This window comes from Microtus pennsylvanicus, chromosome 4 (genome assembly GCF_037038515.1).
Source record: "Microtus pennsylvanicus isolate mMicPen1 chromosome 4, mMicPen1.hap1, whole genome shotgun sequence".
In the NCBI taxonomy this organism is placed as follows: domain Eukaryota; kingdom Metazoa; phylum Chordata; class Mammalia; order Rodentia; family Cricetidae; genus Microtus; species Microtus pennsylvanicus.
In genome coordinates, this window is record NC_134582.1 from 64,205,263 (window position 1) to 64,229,017 (window position 23,755).

Consider the following 23,755-nt stretch of genomic DNA (forward strand, 5'->3'; position numbering starts at 1 on the left):
ATGTGCACATGTCTCTATTAGACCATGATTGCTGTGCCTACGTTTCCGGGTAACGTCATTATATATTGGTACTCCACTGTAAAAGGCACTTAATCTAAGTTCCCCGAACAGAAATGTCTGTTTGAACATCATTTTGATTTTGAATCTCATAGGAGAATTAGTTATAAACGTGGGGCATTATTCTAAAATGATCTATTTTATTGTTGCTATAATTTCAACAAATACACATAGCAGTTATGATATCTATCCATTGAATTTGCAAGATAGTAGGCAAAGTAGATATAACACAAATATGTAAAGAGTGAGGAATGTCACAACAGAATGGAAATAAGCTCCTCTGAGAAAAGCAGATCTGGCATATTGGGGATGGTGACATTTTAGTGAAGAACTAAATGAGATTCTTATGTCAGGTGGCCTCAGTACTCTGCTTGACAACACACCGTTCTTGCTTCTCTTGTTTAAGTGGCACATGGAGATGCCTTGAAGGAAGGGAAGGAAAGGACTTATATGCTTTGTGTCCATGCCTCATGAAGACCCATGCTTTCTAAGCCATACACCCCACAGTGTTGCAATGATGAGAATTTAATAGATGAAGTAAAAGGGAAAAAGTCAAGGAAAGGAGTCTGAGTGCTTGCTTTTGCTTGTGCATCCTGCTTAGGACACTGGTGTGGATAGATGGAACTACTCCAGAGTTCTCAGCAAGACAATGTGTTATCTGTCACTGGCCAACTGATGGCTCATTTATTTCTAGATAACAATATCCCCAGATGAGCTAATGAAATACATTTTAGCGTGAAATCATTGTTAGCTTGGTCCTTCCTCTGGAAAGGTGGAGGAAACTAAAGTGATAAGATGTCCCAGGAAGTATGCACAGGTTTCAGCTCTATCTACAGGTTCAGATACCACGGCAATCTTGGAAGCTGTCTCCTTTGGATAAAGTGGAGTTGCTGAATTGGTATAATCAGATGTTATGTTCAGAAGATGAAGATCAGGGTCTTTGCAAGATAGGAACTTATAAATGAGGCAGCTGTACACGATGGTGAGGAACTTGTAGGAAAAAAAGTTTGTCTCTTGGCAAAGAGGTACTTCTCTGTCTCAAAATATTCATAACCCTGTGAGACCCCATAGAAGTGTAGAGGTGCTATTGAAATGTGGACACCAACTCATCTCAGATGCTTAGTTGTTATGAGGATATTTCCAGGAGACCTAATATCCACTGTGAAGGAGCAATCTTTGGTCTCATAGTCCCACAGATCCACAAAATAACCCAAGTCAAGGAAGACATAAGAAACTGAGCTAATATGCTTCCAAAGACTTTAGATACTAGAATCCATACATAAGGCATTTAGAATTTTAAAATTGCATACAATGTGAAAATAGAGTCTGAAGATGTAGCTTCATTGGTAGGGTGCTTGGCTAACATTTAGGAAGTCTTTGGTTTAGTCTACAATACAGCGTAAAACAGGCCTTGTTGCACAAATCTGAAGTGTCAGGCTGAAAAGCTGGGAAAACCAGAAGTTCAAGATCATCTGAGATTACAAAGCAAGTGCAAAGTAAGCTTTTGCTAACATGAAACTCTGTCTTAAAGAAAGTATAAATGCCATATAAGATGGACAAAGGAAAATGTGTTTATGAGCAAGATTAATAAAGTTTGAAGAAAATAAGGGTTATGGAAATTTTAAAGGATATATAATGCCACAGAGTTAATATTGCTGAATTTAGTAGCAGTCTGGTAGCTCTGAAGAGAGAAAAGAAAAACAAGGCTTAGAACCATTCTTCTTAAATCTGAATGTGCACTGTCATCACCTAGGGAGTTGTAGAAGACAAGCTTCATTTCTATAAGTTGGGGATAAAGCCTCAAAACTGACATTCAACTAAGCTCTTGGGCGGCACGCATAGTTCACTTCAAGAAGCAGGAAGTTAGATGACAGAGTGAGAATGTGCAATAAGGAGACAGTGAGACAGGAACAATCACTTCGATAAGAACAAAAGGTATTTGAAAGTATAGTGAGGAGGCAAGCAGGCCTGCTTTTCGTCCCACCCGGCTCCTGCATGGTTATCTTTACACCCGAAATAACAACACACAAATTGTATTCTTTTAAATACTGCCTGGCCCATTAGTTCTATCCTCTTACTGGCTAATTCTCACATAATCTGTGTAGCACCACAAAGTGGCGACTTACCGGGAAAGATTCAGCATGTCTGACCTGGCGCCTGGCTCCATGGCGTCTGTCTCACTTCCCTTCTTCTCAGCATTCTGTTCTGTCTACTACACCCACCTATGTTCTGATCTATCAGGCCAAGCAGTTTCTTTATTAATTAACCAATAAAAGCAACAGATAGACAGATGACCCTCCTCCACCATGAAAGAGGGTGACAGTGAATTCTGCAGACCCATGAAAGGCATAGGCTTGGTGGCAAGAATCTTTATCCTCTGACCTCTGGGCCTTTGCTTCCAGAACCACCTTACTAGTTTAATCTCAGGGGTTTTGTCATAGCGACGGGAGACTGACTATCGCAGCATTCTTCTAACACCTCAGACCTCATTCTGAACATTTGAGCTGATCGCCTGTCCTCAAATCTCCCATCCCTCTCTCTGTATACATTGTTTGTTTGGTGACAGCTCATCTTTATCACCTAGGCTCAAAGCACTGCTTGAATTCCTCCTTTTACTTCTAGTTCTGGCTCCTTACTATTTTTTACACACACATACACACATTTATATAACGTATTATATAATATTATATAATATACATCAAATGTTGTATATAATGTATATTATAGAATATGTATGAGATATATTAGGTAAAAGTAGTAGTTGATAATTATATATTGGTAAATACACACACATATATATCTATGTGCATTTTCTATTTTATATCCTTTCTCCAGCTCCATTCATCCTCTCAGGATTGTTACAATTGAGCTGCTAACCATCTTGCCCCAGGACCATTCCTGGATGATCCACTATCAGAAGTCTAACTTTGCTATAAGCTGTCCCTGGTTAAACTGACTTTCTTAAAGATACAAATTCTAGAAAGTCTCAAAACAAATAATTATAACCACAGTGACTGATAATAATGTTATGAAGTTAAAGTCTGACTGGCAGGTAATTTTATAAAGTAAAGCCAGGCTTTCTTTCTGTGCACCAATACAGCAGAGGAAGAATTACATTTTTTTTCTCTCTCTCCAGGCAATAGTGTGCCTTTCTGGCTGGAAACAAGGGCAACATATTAACATCATATATAATTTATGCTAAAAAATGCATTTGTAAGTACCCATTTGTGATCTAGAAGAAAAGAATTGGAAACCTGCCCAGCTGTGGGCAGGAGGCTTTGTACACAGAGGGAGTGAAAAGTAGACTAAAGAAAGACTCTCAGTAAACAAGATAGCATGTCATTCTGCGGAGGTGGCTAGACGTGGCTCTGTGACAAGATACAGCACTAGGAGGGGTGTGTGTCTGTGTGGGTATGATTGTAAGTGTCTCCAGTGGGTCAAAGGAGCTCTGTTTCCTTCAAATGACAAAGCCTGCATCCATAGAGGCCACATTAGATGACTAAACATGACTTCCAGCACCCCTGAAATCAATGGTAAAGGCTACACTTTTTGATTGACAATGCAAGACTCTAAATAGACTTCTCACTGTTTCACTTGTCCAAGCATGACAGCTACTGCATACAGACTGAACAGTATCCTTGAGAGTAGGCGTCCTCAAATGCAAGGGATTTCATCTGCCTTCTCTGAATATGATGCTTGGGAACCACAAACTCATTGCACAGGTGGAGAATGAAGGGGTCTTTAGAATCACCTGAAACAACGTCTTGATAGAGTAGAACTTGTAGACATCTTCAACATGGCCTATCTCCCCTAAAGAACCAAGAGAGCCTCCAAAATAAACAATGCTGAAAACGTAAGCCCTACACCAAGGACGCAGTCCAGGGCGGGACGTTGTAATTCGATTTGTATTTTCTCAGAATCAGATTTGATGATGTCATAGACTTAAAATTCTGTGTTCAGCTCTTAATAGTTCACCTTCTATGATTTTAAAAAACTTTTTATTGATTCTTTCTGGATTTCACATCATGAATCCCAATCTCATTCATCTTCCCATCTCTTCATAGCCATCATCTGCCCTTGCAACCTCACAAATAAATTAAATGAAAATATAAAGAGAAAGAAGGAATCTCATCATGGAAGCTGCAGTGTGCCACAGTGAGTCATACAGTTTATCCTTTAGACCATACATCTTTAATTGCAAGTGTTCATTGTGTAGAGTCATGGGTTTGGTTGGAGGCCTCTGGTTTCTGCTACACTATAGATTCCCTCACTAGGAATCCTCTTGGATATCCTGCAGTTACTCTGTGTCATGGAGGTCCTGCAGCTTTGGATCTGCAGGACTAGCCCTTTCACCTGCTCCAGCAATTCAAAGATGGGATGGATATTGGGATGAGCCAACTCGTAGACCAGGTTCTGGGCCTGGGTGGTATCTGGTTTGGGCAGCTCAGCAGCTCTCCTTCATTATCACCACCACCAGGGCATGCTCGCCAGCACCAACCTAGTTAGCTCACCCAATGCAGCAGGGAGCAAGAGGCAGAGCCGGTTCTCCTGCTCTCACGCTCTCAGGTCCTGCTCAGCCACAACCAAATCGCTGGGGCCAGCTCTAAGATGCTGCCCAGGCAGGGACAGGGGCATCTCTCTTGTCTGCCACATGTGGTGAGGAGTGAGGTGGGGAGGACATCTTTCCCTCCCCCACGTCATCACATGACAGCTGGCTGGGGGAAGGTGGCCAGCTCTCCTATTCTCGTGCTCACTCATGCCCCCACCAACAGTCAGCTCCACTGTGCTGCCTGGGGTACGTTCAAGGCCCCTACTCCCAAGTGCTGCAGCCATTGAGGGGGCAGGACCAGCTCTCCATCAGGACTCTGAAGTCAGCTTTCCCACCTGTTACAAGTGACAAGAGATGAGGAAAGAGGAGCAAAGAGATGCATCTTTCCCTGGCCTGTGCCACCACATGACAGACAGATGAGTCGTGGGGTCACCTCTCCCATGCTTATGACAGACCAGGGACATCCGCATGGCCTTTGGTTGGTGACATGGGCCATGGACATTGACACAGACCCTTGCAGCTGCATGGCCATAGACTCAGACATGGCCCTAAGTGACAGCATAGCCAGGACTTCACCATGGTCTCAGGTGGCTTCACAAGCTATTTACCTTCTCCTTCTCTTTCTCACCCATCTCTCTACCCCATGTTTGCTCATTGTTTTGGCACTTGCCGTGGGCCAAGCACAGGACAGGGTATCTGGGTGTTTTCAAGTATTTGTCTAAGCTTATAAAAGAAATAGATCTCTAGTAAAAAGTTAGATACAACACGGTAAAACTGTAGTTCAACACAAAGTTGTCTAGTGTCGTGGTTGAATGGCCACCACACCTAAACAGAGAGATTAGCAGCTAGTCCTCTGATGAGAAGTAAACACAGCAGGACATGTCTGCCCAGCTGTGGGTCTCCATTCTGCAGGCATTGCTCTTTTCCTTGGCTTGCATGAAGCTCCGAGGGTCACCATTCGTATAGTGGTCAGTTTCAAAGGAAGAAGGCATAGGTCCACTAGTACTTGTCTTTGTTACTGGCTCAATTGGTGAGCAGTATAATTTACCTTCTCCCAAGGAACGAGAACAGCAACTGCCTTCACGTCTTCTCCAGTTCTGCTTCACTTCATAATGCGCAAGTGGCTCATCTTCCATTTCTCTACCACCTATCTCCTCATGCCGTTCTCTGTTATCACTCCACCATCTACCTACTCACTTCCCAATCACCCACAGGATCTTGGTGTTGTCTTTGTGTTTTCCACAGTATCTTGGTGGCACAGGCAGCACCGAGCAGTGTGGGTGTCTTAATGGTTTGCCTTCTCAATGTTCATGAACTTCTTCTTGGATAGATCAACTTTTAGATATCTCAATCAATTTCTGAAATGCCACGATTTTACTGATATTATTATCATTTTATTATTGTTGTTATTGTGATGGCTACTCTCCTCAAATATATCCTCTTCTTCATCCTTGGAGTTTTTAAATCTCAGCTTATGAACATTGACATCTTGGTGTGGCTATCCCGCTGTACCTACTAAGGTTTACGTAAACAACATTACATTCTGTAATGGCATCTGTTATGCATGGGTTATTGACAAGACCATGAGCTCTTCAGACATTCAAGTTTTCTCATATTTTCTATTTCTATTCCAAAGCACTTAGTATGCTGCCCAAAACACGGTTGATTTCAAACAATATTTGTCAAATTGACTGAAAACCTAGTGACATCTCAAAGTCAAATACATGTCCCTCTTTTGGTATTTGGGGGAAATTTACCATTCCTTCTTTCCACAGAAAGGCTCCTGAGTACATGCCTCTCTCAGGTCTGCTGGCAGTGTTCAAGTTCTTATCAATACTGAAAATGCATCTGGACTAAATTTTTTTGCTTCCCCCAATATTGCCACCTTTTGAATTCATTTTATCCCTTAAGAGGTTACTTGATGAAGCCACATGAAAATCCTCTCTTCAAGGCTCTGGGTGCCCTTCCTGACACAATGTGTTATGATCATGTTATGCAGCATCCTACTACAATTGCTCTTCATACATGTAAATATACACTTTATGTAGCAGATGTGACCTCAGAAAGATTACTTAAAGTCATACCTTACAGTTGAATATCATTGGTATTTCAAGAATCATGTTGTCTTTATTTTTTTTTTGAATTTCAATTGGCAATAGTTTTCACACTTTTATTACTTCAGGGTTTTTCCTTTTTCTTAATTAATTACACATAATCTCAGCTTCAAGACACTGGAGGAGTATCTATTTCAACAACTCTAACGCATCTCCTTTATTTTAATGCATGACACTGTTAACCTTCACATAGAAGTTCTTGGTGAAAGAAACTACACATATGTGAACCTGACACACCCTTCCTCTACATGTGTTCTGTTCGTGCTTCATTTCTGCAGTGGGTGTCATTCAAGTTCTCCTTCTCCTTTTTATAAGTTTTTTTTTCACTTTTACATTGCCAGTGTTGGAAGTGCCACTAGCAGGTTTTTCAGGAGTGAGGAAAACCTGTGAGAGGGAAGTTTGACAAAGTGTGCTCACTGTGCGGGGTTGAAATGAGAAGCTGGAAATATGAGACCCAGCAAAGAGTCACATTAATGCAGTGATATAAAATAACCATCCTTCACAAATAAAGGCTAATTTTTTTTACCATAAAAAATAAAATAGGAATTAAAATACCAGAACTTTCCTAATCTACAGCAGAATAGCATGCTCATGACGAGAAACAGCAGCCAAGTGGATCTGTGGAACTCCAGTGGGAATTTGGCCAGGGAGAAGGCAGCAGAGAGTCCCATTAGTGATGCAAGAAAGGACCATGAGGACATTGCCTGTATTCTTATTGTAACATCAAATCCAATAATCAAAACCATCCTGTTTCCATACATGAAACATATTAGTTCATTCAGTTGGAACCCTACCTTCTGTTTACAGAAAGGAACTTTCTTTTCTCACGCTTGTTGCCACACTAAGAGGATGGTGTGACCAAGTAATTTAATAAGTAATGGAAGAAGGAAAAGTAAATTTTATCTGGAGGAAAATTAAGAAATTCATCTCGAAATATGGGTGAGTTTTGAAGTCATTTCTAGTCACCATGTAGAAGGAAACATCAGGGAGGAAAAGAGGCTCATTAAGAAGAAATCGTCCCCCTCTGGTTTCTGATTAGCTGTTAGCAGGGAGAGGGAAGTGTGACTTGGATGCCCCACAGTAGGCCCAGTGTTTTCTGGAACAGTCTCTAAGTCTGGCATCCAGGTGCTGGCTCCGTGGGTCTTGTTTTATTTTTGGGATCCAATGAGACTGTAGCCAAACTGATACGACAGGAGGATGAGTGGAGGGACCCGAAGCTCTTGGCATGCAACATTTGGATGGATCAGCTTAATGGTCTAGTGTGTCCTCTCTTTTTATACCTGTTGCCCGAGGGCCAGAGGGAGGCAGGGAAATCTGATCCACTTACAGCCTGTACAAACCAAATTAGTGTGAATTTGTTAAAGGACCATAACTTGGTTGTAAGTAGATATAACTAGCTAAAGATGGAAACTATAGTTGGGCTGTATATGACTGGCCCTCTGCCAACCCATGTCAGTGATCACTATAATCAAAATCGATGATTTCTGCCATTGCTTTGTCCTTTAATTTTGATGAAGCATGATATTTAAAGACTTCAAACAAGTGTCCTGATAGAGTGTTGGTATCAATGAGTCTCCCCTAATGAGGTGGTTGGAGACCTCTAAGTTCCAATAAGAACTCATTGGGAATAAGCAGAATGAAAGATTTTAAATACTGTAAGCATCCTTGGGAAGTTGATGGGAGTGATAAGTATATATTGACAGTGAAGGGAATACAGCTGTTGAGGGCATTTCAAAGAACAAACAGTATTTAAGTTTCTCAGTATTCCTATGATAATTATTCTACTATACAAGATGGTACAAGATGGTCTTCAAAATGCAAGGTCTGCTAATTGGGCAAGATACAAATCCATTTTGTGGTTAGGAAAATGTATAGGAGAGCTGTGATCTGGTTCAGTAGAACACACACATGCATGCTTGTGCGCACGTGCACACATACACAAACACACACACACACACACACACAACTTACACTGAATTCTTTCCAAGTAACTCTTCTCCTTTGGATTCATAAATAAGGCAATATGGGTGTTCTGGGCTGAATAATGGTGCCTCCTGCTCTAAATTCCTTGTATTGAAACCGTATCTGTGTAGCTAGAGGTAGGCTTTCTGGAGTAAGTAATCAAGTCGTGAGAGAGGAGCCCCTATAAGTATGGTTAGTGCCATTTTAAGGCATCATGATTAGGTTTCTCTCCTTTGCCAGACATTAGAAATCTACAGCCTGGAGAAGGGGCTGAGCAGAAACCAGGCATCCTGACACCCTAATCTCAATTCCTTGGACTGTGACACTTGTGCCACAGTGTCTGGAATAGACTGGTTAAACCCTGCACAGAGCTGTTCGCCTGCTTCCGAAGCCACAAAGGCCTACATGTTTGGAACTGCAGCCACCAACATTTTTGAAGAATGACCAATGGCCTCTGACTGCCTCTGAAGTCCCTCTGAAGATTTCTTGTAGAGCAGTACATTTTCCTGAGAGAACTGGGAACTCCATGAACTACCATGTGTACAAAATGTTCTCTGCTCCAAGCAAATGCAAGACAGATACAAAGACTCCAGACATTTTATCTACCAGGTCATGCAGTCAGTCACACCCAGCAGTGCATGGGGTCAGTCATACCCCAGCAGTGCATGGGGTCAGTCACACCCCAGCAGTGCATGCAGTCGGTCACACCCCAGTAGTGCATGCAGTCGGTCACACCCCAGTAGTGCATGCAGTCAGTCACACTCCAGCAGTGCATGCCGAAAGTCACACCCACACCCCAGCAGTGCATGCAGTCGGTCACACTCCAGCAGCACATGCTCTCGGTCACACCCACACCCCAGCAGTGCATGCCGTCAGTCACACCCCAGCAGTGCATGTGGTCAGTCACACCACAACTATGCATGTGGCCAGTCACACCCCAGCAGTGCATCTGGTTACTGGAAAGGCACCTTCTCTTTCTATCTTCAGAATAAAGCTCTATGTAGTCCTTATCTACAGATGAGGGGAGGGGCTGAGAGAAGTTAAACTGAGCCTTTGAGTAAGTGAGAGGCCGGCCTCGAGCCTCTTGCCTTCCTTCATTTTTTCACCAATAATGGTTGTTTCCGGCTCAGAGGCAAACTGTAAAGACGGCAGGCAGAATAATGGAGACACGCTAATAGTAGGCATGAGTTTCTTCTTTTGCATTGCTCACACTTCTTCTCGCAATCACCCCTGCAGTTAAGGCTGTAGATCTATATGTCTGTATGTATCCAGCTAGCTGCCAGGAAAACACAAACCAACAGTCCTCAGAAGAGGGAAGGGTCAGACCGAGTCCACAAACAAGTCAGAGACAGTTTTCCTGTGCGGACCGCACCGCTTGTCTCCCTTTCCTCCAACATCGCAGCTGGTAAGAGTAAGGGGTGATGGCCACGTTCCTTCTCTGTGGTGTTAAAGAATGAACCCAGAAAGGAATTCAGCATTCTTGATTTTCTGTCTGAATGTTTTATGGAAAAGGCCATGTTATATGTTCACCACTAAATACAAAATCCAGGACAAGAAAAATAAAATCTCCAAGAAAGGCAATGAAGTGTGGAAAGCACACTCACATTCTTCTAAAAACAAACAAACAAACAAACAAAAACCTTGAAGGTGTGGAGGGCTGATTTAGCTGAGGGGGTTAAAGGTCTTACTGAACCAGGCAGTGGTGGCAGTGCCTTTAATCCCAGCACTTGGGAGGCAGAAGCAGGTAGATCTGTGAGTTGGAGGCCAGCCTTGTCTATAGAGTGAGTCACAGGACAACGAGGGCTACACAGAGAAACCCTGTCTTGGAACAAACAAACAAACAAATGGAAAAGAGTCTCACTAATCATACAGAAGACTCATGCTCAGTTCTGGGCACCCACAAGGCAGCTGCCCTGCAGCCCTAGTTCCAGGGCCCTTGATACCCTCTCTGCTTTACAAAAGCACCGAGCACACAGGTGGCACACATATATACATGCAGACAAAATGTCTACATACATACAAATAAAAATAAATACTTTTCAAAAAGAAAAGAAAAATGATGAATGAGTTTAGTCAGAGGAAAAGCCTGAAGAATTAAGACTTTGAATGTCTGTTATTGTAACCAGCACAGAGGTCACTCAGTAAAAGAGGACTGAGGGGTGGAGGGTGGGTGCAGATTTGAAGGTTCATACAGTCCCAAGCCACCAATTATGCTCTTTATTTCTGGTTCCTGGAAAGAAATTACCCTGGGATTTTCTGACCTTTTTGACCAGGAGACATATGAGCTTGTTACCAACTTACCCTCTTGGTCCAATCTGAAAGCCTCCAGTTCATTATTTCTGTCTCCAGGAAGCTGAGCACACATTGTGTCTATAAAAAATAAGTTCTATGAAGTTTTATTAGCATATATCAGTGTACATATCTAGAATTAAGAAATATAGAGTATTCAAATTTTTGACAGGTAAACAGGAATTAATTAATTTTAGTTCTCTATTTACTTTCCTATATAGTGTGAATACTGATATCATTATAGCAGTGAGAGAAGGGGTGTGTGTGTGCGTGTGTGTGTGTGTGTGTGTGTGTGTGTGTAATGTCCACTATGAAATGACAGTCCTGGAGTAGCTTAATTTAGAAGCATATCTGCAGGGTTTGAACCCTGAGAAACTGACATTTGAAATGTCTTTGATCTAATATTTTCCCTAACTGGGCAGACCCTAGGCAACCACAGGACCCTCTTTCCTATAGCTTTCTGCTCTTAATGTCTGTCATTTCTTCTCAGGAGACCTGTCAATTTTCTGTTCTCTGACATTCCTTGCTATCGCTTTCCCTCTTATACATCTCCCTGGTCAGTGTTTTAATTGTAGAATCGGAGAATTTAATATTGGAACAATGTCATCCTGGTGACTATCTCCTCTAGGTGTTGGTTCCTAATGTGAGTCCTAAGAAGGGCATTCTTAAGAAGGTGCCAAAGCCTGTGGCTTGGTTTTGGAGGGCACGCGGTAAGGGAAGGTGTCCAGGAGTGTTTCCCATTGTGATGGAACACCAGGACCAGAAGAAAATGGGGAAGAAAGGTTGATTTCTCTTACTCTCCCACATCACAGCTCCTTGCCGAGGGCAGTTGGGGCAGGACTCAAACAAGGAAGAAACCTACTTGATGCAGAGTTCATTGAGACGTACTGTCTTACTCTTCATGGCTTCTTCAGCATGAGTTCTGATAGAATCTGGGACTACCCACCCACAACAATCATCAATTAAGAAAATGACCCACAACTTCACCTACAGACCAACATGGAGGCCTTTTTTCAGTCGACACTCCCTGCTCTTAAATGAATCTAGCTTGTGTCAAGCTGTCGTAAAACTAGCCAGCACAGAAGGGCTATGATTTCATCACTTATATCATTTCCTTAAATCATTCATATTCATTGTCCTCGGGCTATTAGTAATAAAATCTCTCAACTAATAAAAGACATCAACTTTCTTACTAGCAGTAAATCCACACAGGTCTGTAACTGTCATATTCATCTGTCTGTGTAGTTGTTGTACATATGGTAGGTGTTCTCTGTTCTCTAATATTTGTTGAGAAAATTCAATGAATATATGCTTCAAAAGTTGTCAAACTGAGGGATAGAAAAACTACTCAGTGTTAAGAGCATCTACTATTTTTGCAGAGGATCTGAGTTCAAGTCAGGTGGCTCACAATTATCTTTAACTCCAGCTCCAGGAGAATCTGAGGCCCTCTTCAGGTCTCTGTGCATATAATATAACCACATATATCTGCATAATTACACATAGATACACTCAGGTACATATAATTTAATTAAGAAATGATTATACTAAAGAAGATAAACTAAAAAAGAAAAACTAGTTCTTACCCGGAGAGTATGAGGAATAACTCTCATAGATGAGAAGCAATTTGATGGATGAAAATATACAGCATCAATTAGATGAAAAAACTTTTCAAAGAAATCAAATCATCTCCCAAAGATGGAATGAATGTTTCCATATTTGAGCCACTTCAAACTATTTTGAGCAATCTGAAATATAAAATCATAATGTCCTGTAAAAATAAAAAAAAATGCATGTTCTAGGGGGGCTGATGAGCCTCATTTGAATCCAATATGGACCCCATTCAGAGAGTGTTCATCTCTGTCTTCATCAGATAGCAGTTGCCTGTCTCTCAGTGCTGTCGTGAAGTTAATGAGTCTGTGTCTGCAGCTCACACGAAGACCTTCACTCAAAAGGTGCCACATATAGTAAGCAAGAAACTAGTAATTGTTCCAACTGGGAAATCTCTTCAATTATTTTAGGAAAACATTTCCACAAATGACTCATCAGGTTTGACCCTCCATAAATTTTAAGATCCAAAGGTCTTTCAGCATTGCAATATACATCTATAGATGGAGGCTGCAGAAAACTGAAGAAGAACTCTGGTAATGGTCAGATTTGAATACAGACACAATAAGGTCCAATGTCTGTGCCTGTCTGCTCTTTTCAGTCATTTACAGACAGAGTGGGGCTTACATTACAACATAATCACAAACTTGTCAAACATGGTCATGAAAGAAGCTTCAATAAGCACTTGACCTGATATTCCCAAGCAGATGAACTTGATTAATTCTGTCATTCATATTCTAAATCTGGGAGACTGGTGGAGTACAGTCTTAACTTTGAATGCCTTAGATTTCACAAAGTGAGAAAAGATACAGCCATTTTTAAGTCTTTTCTTCTGGAAAGCATGAAGCATATGCACAATAAAGATACAGTTTTGCTACATTGAAAGAAAATTTTTAAATTAGTTTTCCTACTTATATAATAGATACAAATTTGGTTTTTGGAATACTTTTAAAAGATTTTTGTTTCAGTTTTGAGGTTTCCTTTGCAAAAGAGCATGATTAAATACATTTTTTTTTTTTTTGTGAGTGGTATGTTGATAGAGATTTCTGTTCTGCCTGGTCCCACAGCCATTCAGCCCCAAAGAAAACACACAGATGTCTACATTACTTATAAACGTGTTGGCCTATTAGTTCAGGTTTCTTAATAACCCCTACATCCTACATTAATCCATATTCTTGTCTTTGTTAGCCACGTGGCTTGGTACCTTTTATCAGTGAGGGAGTCTCATCTTGCTTTTTCTGTCTCTGGGTGATGACTGAAGACTGAGCCTTTCCTTTTCTCAGAATGTTCCTATTCTGCTCACTCTGCCTATACTTCCTGCCTGACTATTGGCCAATCAACATTTTATTAAACCATACAAGTGACAAATACAGGGTACAAGACCATTGTCCCACAGCACTTCCCTCTCTTTTTTTTCAAAACAAGAACTCTGAATCTAATCTTTCTTTAGCTTTCTTCCTGACCATTATTCATAACAACTTGTAACCAACACTCTAAACAAAGAAAATCATCCATAATCTAATTTTTGGGAATGTGAACATAGTTTTCTAGGCCACTTCCTGCTGATTGGGGGTTCTGATAATCTTCTAGGAAACTAAAGAAAATTTTGGATTGTGGCAGGACAGAAACATCTGTCAACAAGTGGCACCAACGTGGACAGTTAAATCCACTTAAAACCTGAGAGAGTTTGGGAAGTAATTCTAGACACAAAACAACAGAGTTAAGCATGACTTCTTCGCAGTAGCATTTTCTCTGGTGGGCTCTGTTTGCTAGAGGCAAGCATATCTCATTTATAGTGGCTTTCTGACTCAGCTTTAGTTGCAAAACCCTTAAGCTATTTTAAGAGGACCTGCCAACAAAAACGTAAATGACATTTATGATAGACAACAGTTTGCTTCTTGGTGGCAGCAGGTACTTTGAAACTCCATAAAGTTCTGGTAATAAACATGGCTCCAACCAGTACCTCTGCCATGAAGCTCAACTCTCAGAAAGCTAAGGAATGGGGTGGATCCAGTCGTCAGAGCCTCAGTTTTAATCTTAGCCATATTGCTTAATAAATTAAAGACTCATGTGGTCAGAAAAAGAGATATATAGTAAAGATATACTCAAAGATGAAAAGAAAAACCTCTAAATGGTTTACAGTATGCTTAAAAATATATGTAGGCTTGGGAGAGAAAAGAAAAAGGATAAAGTCTTTAAGAAGAGAGAGGGAGAGAGAGGAGAGTAGTTGGGTGTGGTGGCACATACCTCTAATCCCAGAATTTGGGAGGCAGAAGCAGGCAGATCTCTGTGAGTTCATGGACAGCCTGGTATACAGAGTGAGTTTCAGGACAACCAAAGATACACAGAGAAACCATGCCTCAAAAAAACAAAAATTAAAAATACAAAATATGTTATTGTGTTGACTTTGAATTGTTTGAATGCTGAGAAAGGAGCAACAGCTGCTAAAAGACATTTGATTATAAATGCTGCTGGATTAATCCAACATATTAATTTTGAAAATGCCCCAGAAGACAGGCTGAGGACAAAGGGTGACAGGAATCATGGGACATTATTGCCTACACCAAGAGGCTGGTATGGGAGTTGAGAGAGAAAGCAGTTCTGGGGAATCGGGAAAGAAAAGAAAACCCTAATGATGTGCAGGGCAAGGAAAGAGATTCAGAAGGTGTGTTGCTGTGGGAGTGTGTGCCTGCAGAGAGATGTGACTGAGGCTGTGGGGAGCCTTCCTGACTGGCCAGGTTATCACTGACTGGGGCTGTGCAGTGCTGGGAGCCAGTGGGTGGTGAGAGGTTAGAGACAACGAAGGGAGAGTTAAGACAGGAGCAGGCAGGGGCTCTGAGGACTAATAAGAACTGCATGATGGGGGATGGGGAGAAAGCTTAGTAAGGAAACTGCTTGTTGCTCATACATGAGGACCTGAGTTGAGATCCCGCAAACCCATGTAAAAGTTAGGCACAATGGTGTGTTTTCAGGCGAAAGTTCCACTCCAAGCCTCTTCCCCCATCCTCTCTCCAAACCCTGCTGCATTTCAGAAAGCCTGACTAATGATGACCCCTCCTCCAGAGATGTTCAATACCACTTTCACAAGATACTTAAATTGCACCCAAGAAAACAGACACCTGGTTTTCTAGTCCTCCTTTCCCATCTCCTTTCTGGGGTACTGGAAAGCCATCTGGGAGTCTTGTATCCTTTAAACCTGGACTTTTTCTAATTTGGTTTGATTTGGTCTGATTTGTGTTATTGCATTGGCAGAGAGGCTTATCAGGGTGCAGAAACTTTTCAGTATGCATCTGTCATGGTGGTACAGAGAGTGGATCCTGGGGGCTCACTGGCCAGTCATTCTAGATGAATTGGTAATCTTCAGGTTTAATCAGTGAAGAGACCCTGTTTCAAAGAAAAAAAGCATAGAGAGTGATTAAGGAAGACACACGAAGTTGTCTGACCTTTGACTTTCATATGTGCATTCATAGGAAAGCACATCATCGCACAGAGTTACACACCACACACACACACACACACAAACCCCACAGGAAAAGCATGGTAGATTTCACATGCTAATCTACTTTATAGAATCCATTAAAGATAAGCAGAAATATTAAATAGAAAGCAGGCATTCAGACATTTAAAAATTTAAATATAAAGAAAAAGAATAGAGATATTTTGAAATGTGTTTATGCATGAGTCTATATTAGAAAAAAAATCTCTTCCTTCATGGATGGAACTAGTCCCTGGGGGCATGGCTTGGAGCTTCATTTGCCCCAAAATCCAACTTGCAAGCTGTCCAAGGACACCTGTCTGCACACAACTTATTTCTGTCTCAGGGGCAACATTATCTGGGTTTTTCTCTGGTAGTGTTCATTACTTTCCTCATTGTATGTGGTTGTCCTTATTTAATCTAGTATAAAATCAGTTAGTCAATGTCCTAGTCTGAGTTTCCCCAGACACTCCCTGCCTGGATAGGTAGATGTGTCTGAGTAAGACCGTCTTCAACTGAAGTGGGCAATGTCTGACAATCATGTCATGAAGGACATTTTGCTTTTGATTCTAATCAGCTGTATTTCTGCCATTGCCCACTAAGACTTGGGACAATTTTGTGGTGTTTTGAATACTAAACTTTTCCCCCTCTTTGGGTAGGTAACTAATAAGTAGAAGCAAATAGTTCACTCACCATGTGCCAGAAACAGCTACAAAAATTATTTTGTTCTTTTTTTTCAACTTGGAAATGAAAAGAACAAAAGTCGAAAAGAAAGCTAAGATATTATTTGATTTTCTTGGGAAGACACAGACCATCTCACCAGCGTTGTAGGAGGTTGTGAGGCACTCAGTATGGATGCTAGGAACACTTAAGCACTGAGCCACCTAAGCCCCTGATGATTGTTTTTCAAAGAGGAGGTTACACAATAATTTTTATTTTCAATTCAAGGAGGACAGTCTTGGGTATCCTTTAGTACAATATTATACTCATTCCCCCCCCATTGCTCCTTTTCTACCTCCCTTTGCTATCTCTCCCCTCCTCTCCTTCCTTACCCTCTCTTTTCTACCCTAACCCTAACTTCTGCCTTGCCTTATGTTTTTTTTTCCTTCCCTTGGTGTAGATGGAATCCAGAGTGTTCCATGTACCATATAAATGTTCTGATAAAGAACTACAGCCTCACCTCTGTATAATCTTTTTCAACATGAAAAAAATGCCCTGCTTTACTGTCCTGTCCAAAAGGAATAAATTCAGCATGTTTCCTAGGATGAATGCTTTGTGGTTTTTCTACTGCTGGAGGAAAGAGTCCACCAGAGACCGTCTTAGCTAGCCCACCTGTGCTCATCAGTTCAGAACACATTATTCATAGCTTTTGTTATTGGGAGGTGGTTCAACAAAACAGTGAATGTCATCACTTGTTGACTGAGGTTTCTGTTCCGCCCAGTCCTACAGCTGATCAGCCTCAAAGAAACACACAGAGGTCTACATTAATTATAAACTGGTTAGCCTATTAGCTCAAGCTTCTTATAACTCATAACTTATATTAGAGCTTAATTCTTGTCTGTGTTAGCCATGTGGCTTGGTACCTTAGGCATATGAACACATTGCTTCTTCCACCCCTGCTATGCCTACATGAAGTAACAATATAAATATTATAAATATATATGTATTACTGTATATAATTTAGAAAATTGGTGATGGTTCCTGCCAAAATTATTTTTATTAAATTTACCATTTAAAATGTCTTTAAATGGTTGCATATTTTAAATAAACGGAGTATCCTACTTAGGAAAATTTCCTAGGTAACAATTATAGTTCCCATGTGGAAATGTAAATAAAAAGATTGTAAGGCATAGAGGAGATGGAAGGAAGGAATGAGTGAACTGTTTAGAGCACTCTTGGTGCTCACTCCAGGTTGGCCCAGTTTGATCATACGACAGGTTTGCTTAAATCATCCACAATTTCCTAGCTTGGTTTCAGCAAGTGAGGTTTTCTTTTAATCCATCAATCTTCTTTATTTTTCTCCTTCCCTCATTTTCAATTAATTTATTACATAAAGGTTTATAAAAGTGTCCCTATTTAAAACTGTCTTTGATCAAAATTATGTTTGAAATGTGGTACACATCTGTAGTCAGTCTGAGCTGCCGATGCCACAGGAGGATGGCTCCAGCTCAGGAGCTCAAGGTTAACCTGGGCAACACAGCGAAGCAGTGATCTATGTTCTCAAGACAGGCAATGAAGCCAATGGTTATCATAAAATCAACCTGTCTTCCGTGTGGCCAGAAAACAATAATAGAGGGGAACCCTCTGAGCCAGAAACTCTAATTGAGACCTCCTGTTACTCAAAATCATAGTTCTCACTGAAGTCTGCTTCTCTGGAGCAAAGGGACAATTTATACTCAAGTACTTCTACAGATGTCAGGAATCTGATTTAAAAGAATTTTAAAATTGAGAAATTTTTATGATTAGACATTAAACAATAGGTAATAGGCGTTAATACTAATATATGCTCTATGAAGTTCACACTTTAAAGTGCTCTATGAAGTTCACACTTTAAAGTTAAAAACACTTAACAGACAATTGACATGGTTAATCTGAGTTGCAGAACCTTTTCTTCTATTGGTGGTGAAGACTTGAAAAACATCTACCTTTTCTGCTAAGGTTCCATCCACACACCCAGGCATGCCTCTACCAAGTTCACTCTGGGAAACCAGGGAGTTCTGAGGCTGACAGAGCACAGGTGAAGGTTGCTTACAGGAGCATGGGTGCTGAAAAGTAGTTAGCCAGCAGGAGCCTCTTCCACGGAGCGCTCTTTCCTGCTAGTGTTCCCTGGTTTGTATTGTTGCCCTTCCCCAAGACCAATTGCAGATAGGGCTGAGTTGTATGTACATTGTGGTACAGATATCTGAATAGTTGAGGGTTTATGAACATCTATGAAGGAGTGGAATCTCTTCATAGATGAAGATGGCCTTGTGCAAGAGGAGAAGATAGCAGTGGTTTGCTGGGAAGAAAGTCATGTTAACACATACCCAAGATGAAAAACTGCCACTCTGATGAAACCTGTTAAGCCTGATACCATTGCATTGTATCATAAACAGTGCCAACACCCGTGCTAAACTGCACTCAATCCCTCTGATGCTGATTGAGTGGAGAACATTTGTTTTCAACTTCGGGTCTAAAAAAGTGACTTCCTGACATTTTTATTTAGTTGCTCTTAGTTTCAAGAAATCATTGCAGGTGACTGTGCTGTCAAAGCAAGTCCAAAAGCAAGGTGACAAGTGAGACACTGTGGAGGCATGACAGGAAATTGCAGCTATGGTGGAGAAGGCAAGGGTGCTCAGCCGAATGGAGCTGAGGAAGAGAAAGGAGCTGATCAACAGAAGCAACTGTGGGAACTGAAGTCAGTGGGAAGAGGTATCATATATGCTAAGGAGTATGACACTCTTATTTCGGCACACACTACATGATTAACATCTATTTAGTGATTAATATCTGCCCAGTGATTTAATAATTAGATGGATCAAAACATAGAGGAGTGGAAGAACAAAAAAAGTAATTTCTAACTTTTTATTTCAAAACATGTACAGTACCTATCATAAGTCAGGGGATCCATAGATATTTGTTTAAATGTTAGTTAAGAGAACCGTGCGTTGTTTTACACACAGATAACACTAGCCCTCAGGAAAGTGAATCAGGATGATCAGTTAGAGACTAGCCATTGGTTTCATTGCAACACCCTCTCTCGAAAGAAATTGACTACTGTGTCTTGCGTTTCGTGTAAGCAGATCAAATGGTAACATTATCAGGTTTCTTTTTATTATTTGAACTTTGTATACAGTGGACTGTTTCTATAAAGCATATTCTATTTTTCCCTCATTGAATAGTGTGGGGAAAAAAACAACTTGTTTAAAGGTATTGGGGCCGGGGATGTGGCTCAGTACTAGCAGAGACTCTTGGGTTCAGCCCCCAGTGACACATAAACCAGGTGTGGGTCCCCACTACTCAGGAGGTCAGGGCAGGAAGACCAGGAGCTCAAGATCATACTGGGCTGCATAGTGAGCTGAGGGCAGCCTGAGAAAGTACGTTTAGAGTGGGACACATGAGAAGAGAGAAAACGAACACCGCGGAAATGTGGAAAGGTTAGAGTTGGGCAGTAGGGAATTCTAGTTTTGTGGATAGTGGGCTAGAGACCTTGTTGATATGGGAAATACTGAATTAGGAGGAAGCTACAAAGCTATGGGGGTAGGACAAGGGGGCATAGCAGTTCAGGCAGAGGGAACAGAGCATGCCCAGCCCTAGGCATACAACCCAGGGTCCCGGGATATTCCGAGAACAAGGAATTCAGCGGTTGAGTATGAATGATGAGTAGAAGGGAGGAAAGGGCCACGTCCAGCAAGGCTCTGAAGGACCTTGTCAACACAAGCAGGCTCAGTCCTTTGCCCACATGCCTTGAAGAGCACCAGGGGACTTTCTGTCTTGATTTGATCACTTACTCAGTGACCATATACCTATCTATGACTCTGTTCATAATTTTATTAACTGGAATTTACTGCTCATTCCTAGGTTCTCATGGTATTTTCGCCAAATTGCTGCCACATTGTGTAACAATAGGCATAGAACTGTCTTTCTTCTTTTCTTGGGTCACAAATATCTCAAATGTATCTTATTCTGACTTGTGTGCCCAATGCTCTCCACAGTTAGCACTGCATATAGTAGCTATCTACTAATTTTTAAAATTGTCTTTATGTAATTTTTCAAGTTTGTTTATAATGGTTCAATTATGAAATGTCACGTAAGTTCGGAAGCAGAGGCTTTTAATGTGATCCTTGGACTTGACTGAATAAAAATTGTACATTATTCACTTGAGAAACTACTTATATTAATATTAGATTATTTTTAAATTACTAAAGTAATATTCCATTCCACACATATCCAAACCACTGAATCTGCTGTGTCCTGGTTGGGTTTCACTGATAGGCATTTGAAACAATCTGCAGTCTCTTTGGCTTTTATCTTACTACCAGAACAGCAGGCTTAGCTATGAGTGTGCCTTGGCAGTAGCAAAAGGCCTCAAGCTTCCCTTAAAATATGTTCCATGTATATCTGTGGTTGTGCTCCACTGATAGGCTGCTTGCCTAACATGTAGGAAATCCTGGATTTGATCCCCAACATTATATACAAATGGAGGCATAGTCATAATACTTGTAATCTCAGCACTTTGTGCAAGGGATTAGGAAAGTCAGAAGTTCAAGGTCATCTTTAACTACACAGTGAGTTTGAGATGAGCCTGGTCTCAAATCAACAAGACAAAAATAAAATAGGACATTCTTGCTATACAGACTGTCTTCCTGGACCCTTGTTTCTGATTCTGGAGTGAGTCCTGATACTTGGAAGGACAGGAGACAAAAAGTTCTTAGACTGATTCATAGAATGCACTTTGGTGCTAAGCAGTTGGAAAGACTAGTGTACAGTCTAGTGAAAACTCAGTAAAAATTATTCTTCTTTCCATCTACCAGGGAGAAAAAGACTATCTATCTATCTATCTATCTATCTATCTATCTATCTATCTATCTATCTATCTATCTTTATCTTTCTCTATCTATCAATCAATCAATCTATCATCTATTTATATATCTATCTATCACTATCATTTCTCTATCATCTATCTCTCTATCTACCTGTCTGTTTGTATATGTATGTATGTATGTATGTATGTATGTATGTATGTATGTATCTATCTATCTATCTATCTATCTATCTATCTATCTATCTATCTATCATCTATCAGCTGAGTATTCTAACTCTTCAGTCTGCTGATGACAAAATGAGAATCCCTCTTTAGCTTGAACACCTGTTGAAGAAAACTATTTAATCAGCTAGATGGTTTGCAATAATGGAACGTTACCAAGAGAACAGCTTTTCTTATTGAAAGTAACTGTCTTGACCTCCCTTTCTGTGACATTTATTTTCCATAAATGGTGTGGGCTTTGCCATGACATTCTTTCAGCAGCAGGAGACCATTATCCTGTGAGAATGTTCTCTCTGCTTTCACATTATCTCTTAATTATTGCCCTCTTCCCTACAGACAATGCCCTTAGGAATTTCCATGTAATTTCACTCTTCCTTTTTCCCTGGACTTGTACTGCCACCAGACTGGACTTGGGTGTTAACCCCACAAAGTCCAGAATAATGAATCTTGTAGACAGTTGGCTGTACATGAAAGGAATCCTTTGAGAGAGCTAGAAATGCTCTGAGCGGTATAGGAGGCAAATGCTTGGGAACTGAAAACATTGGCTTTGAATCCCTGTAGAGAGAGGAGAGGTTGACAATGGGAATCTCCAGGCCGGCAGAGGCGAGAACAAAAGATTTAGTTTTTCCCACGTATTAGTCTTTCAAGACCAACCATTTTAATTATTTCCATCAAAGCAAAGTCTTCCTCCCTCCTACTAACAACACTGGTCTTCAGTATGTAAATCACATTTCTGCCACTATTTATGTCGGTAGCCAGCCAAATGAGAACAACGGCTGTAAAACCTAAAGATGCATCTTAAGTGGCTGTTAACTTCAGTTCTGGCCATATAAATATTAATCCCCATTTAGGAGGTAATCTAAAATCTAAGCATTTGGCTCATGTATTAGCATTTAATTTTCTCACTTTCTACTGCTAATTCATAATACAAAATACATTAATTGTAAGCATACATGTGTGTACGTGCATATATGTATATATAAATTAGTGTTTAGAAATGACTGCTTGGAGGCCTTGGGTTGACTTGTATATGACTTGGTGCAGTCATATACAAAGCCTAGTAAGAAGAGATAAAATCCAGCCCTCCTCACCTCCATTAGGGACATATACACTGGTTTGGTTGTTAGCACAACGTATCCAAAAAATTTTGTGAAATTTGCCATCATTACAAGGCAATTTTATTACCTGTTAGCTTAGGTAATATTATATCCTTCTGGGGTCTTTGATGGAGTTGAAGAATGGGTAGTTATAGTTACAGTTTTTTTAATTATAATAAAAGATAGATTAGATATAAAACTTTAGACTCACAAAGATACAGTAGATAATAGACTATTTTCCTTAATTTGACAAATGTAAATGGACTAAATATTGCAATGTAATTCTTGGTTGATAACTGCTTTCTTGTATGTAATCTTGCTGTGTTGAAGTTAAAAGCTTCCTTTTTATTTAGACAGAAAAGGGGAGGCAATATGGGAGGTGATGTATGCTGTGAATATGTTTTATTGTCATTGGCTAATAAAGAAGCTGCTTTCGGCCACTGCCTTAACAGAGTAAAGCTAGGCTGGAAAAGATATATATATATATATATATATATATATATATATATATAGAGAGAGAGAGAGAGAGAGAGAGAGAGAGAGAGAGAGAGAGAGAGTAGGCAGAGTCAGGAAGAAACCATGTAGCCACCACTGCAGAATAGATGTGCTGGAGTCTTGCTGGTAAGCCACAGCCCTGTGGCTATACACAGGTTAATAGAAATGGGTTAACTAAAGATGTAAGAGCTGGATAGCAATACACTTAAGTGATTGGCCAAGCAGTGATTTAAATAATAGTTTTTTGTGTGATTATTTTGGGTCTGAGCTGCCGGGAACAAACAAACAGCCTCCCCCAACAGATTATAATCAATCATAACACCGTGGAATAGGGAACACTGGGCTCTGACTGCTGGCATTTCTGGC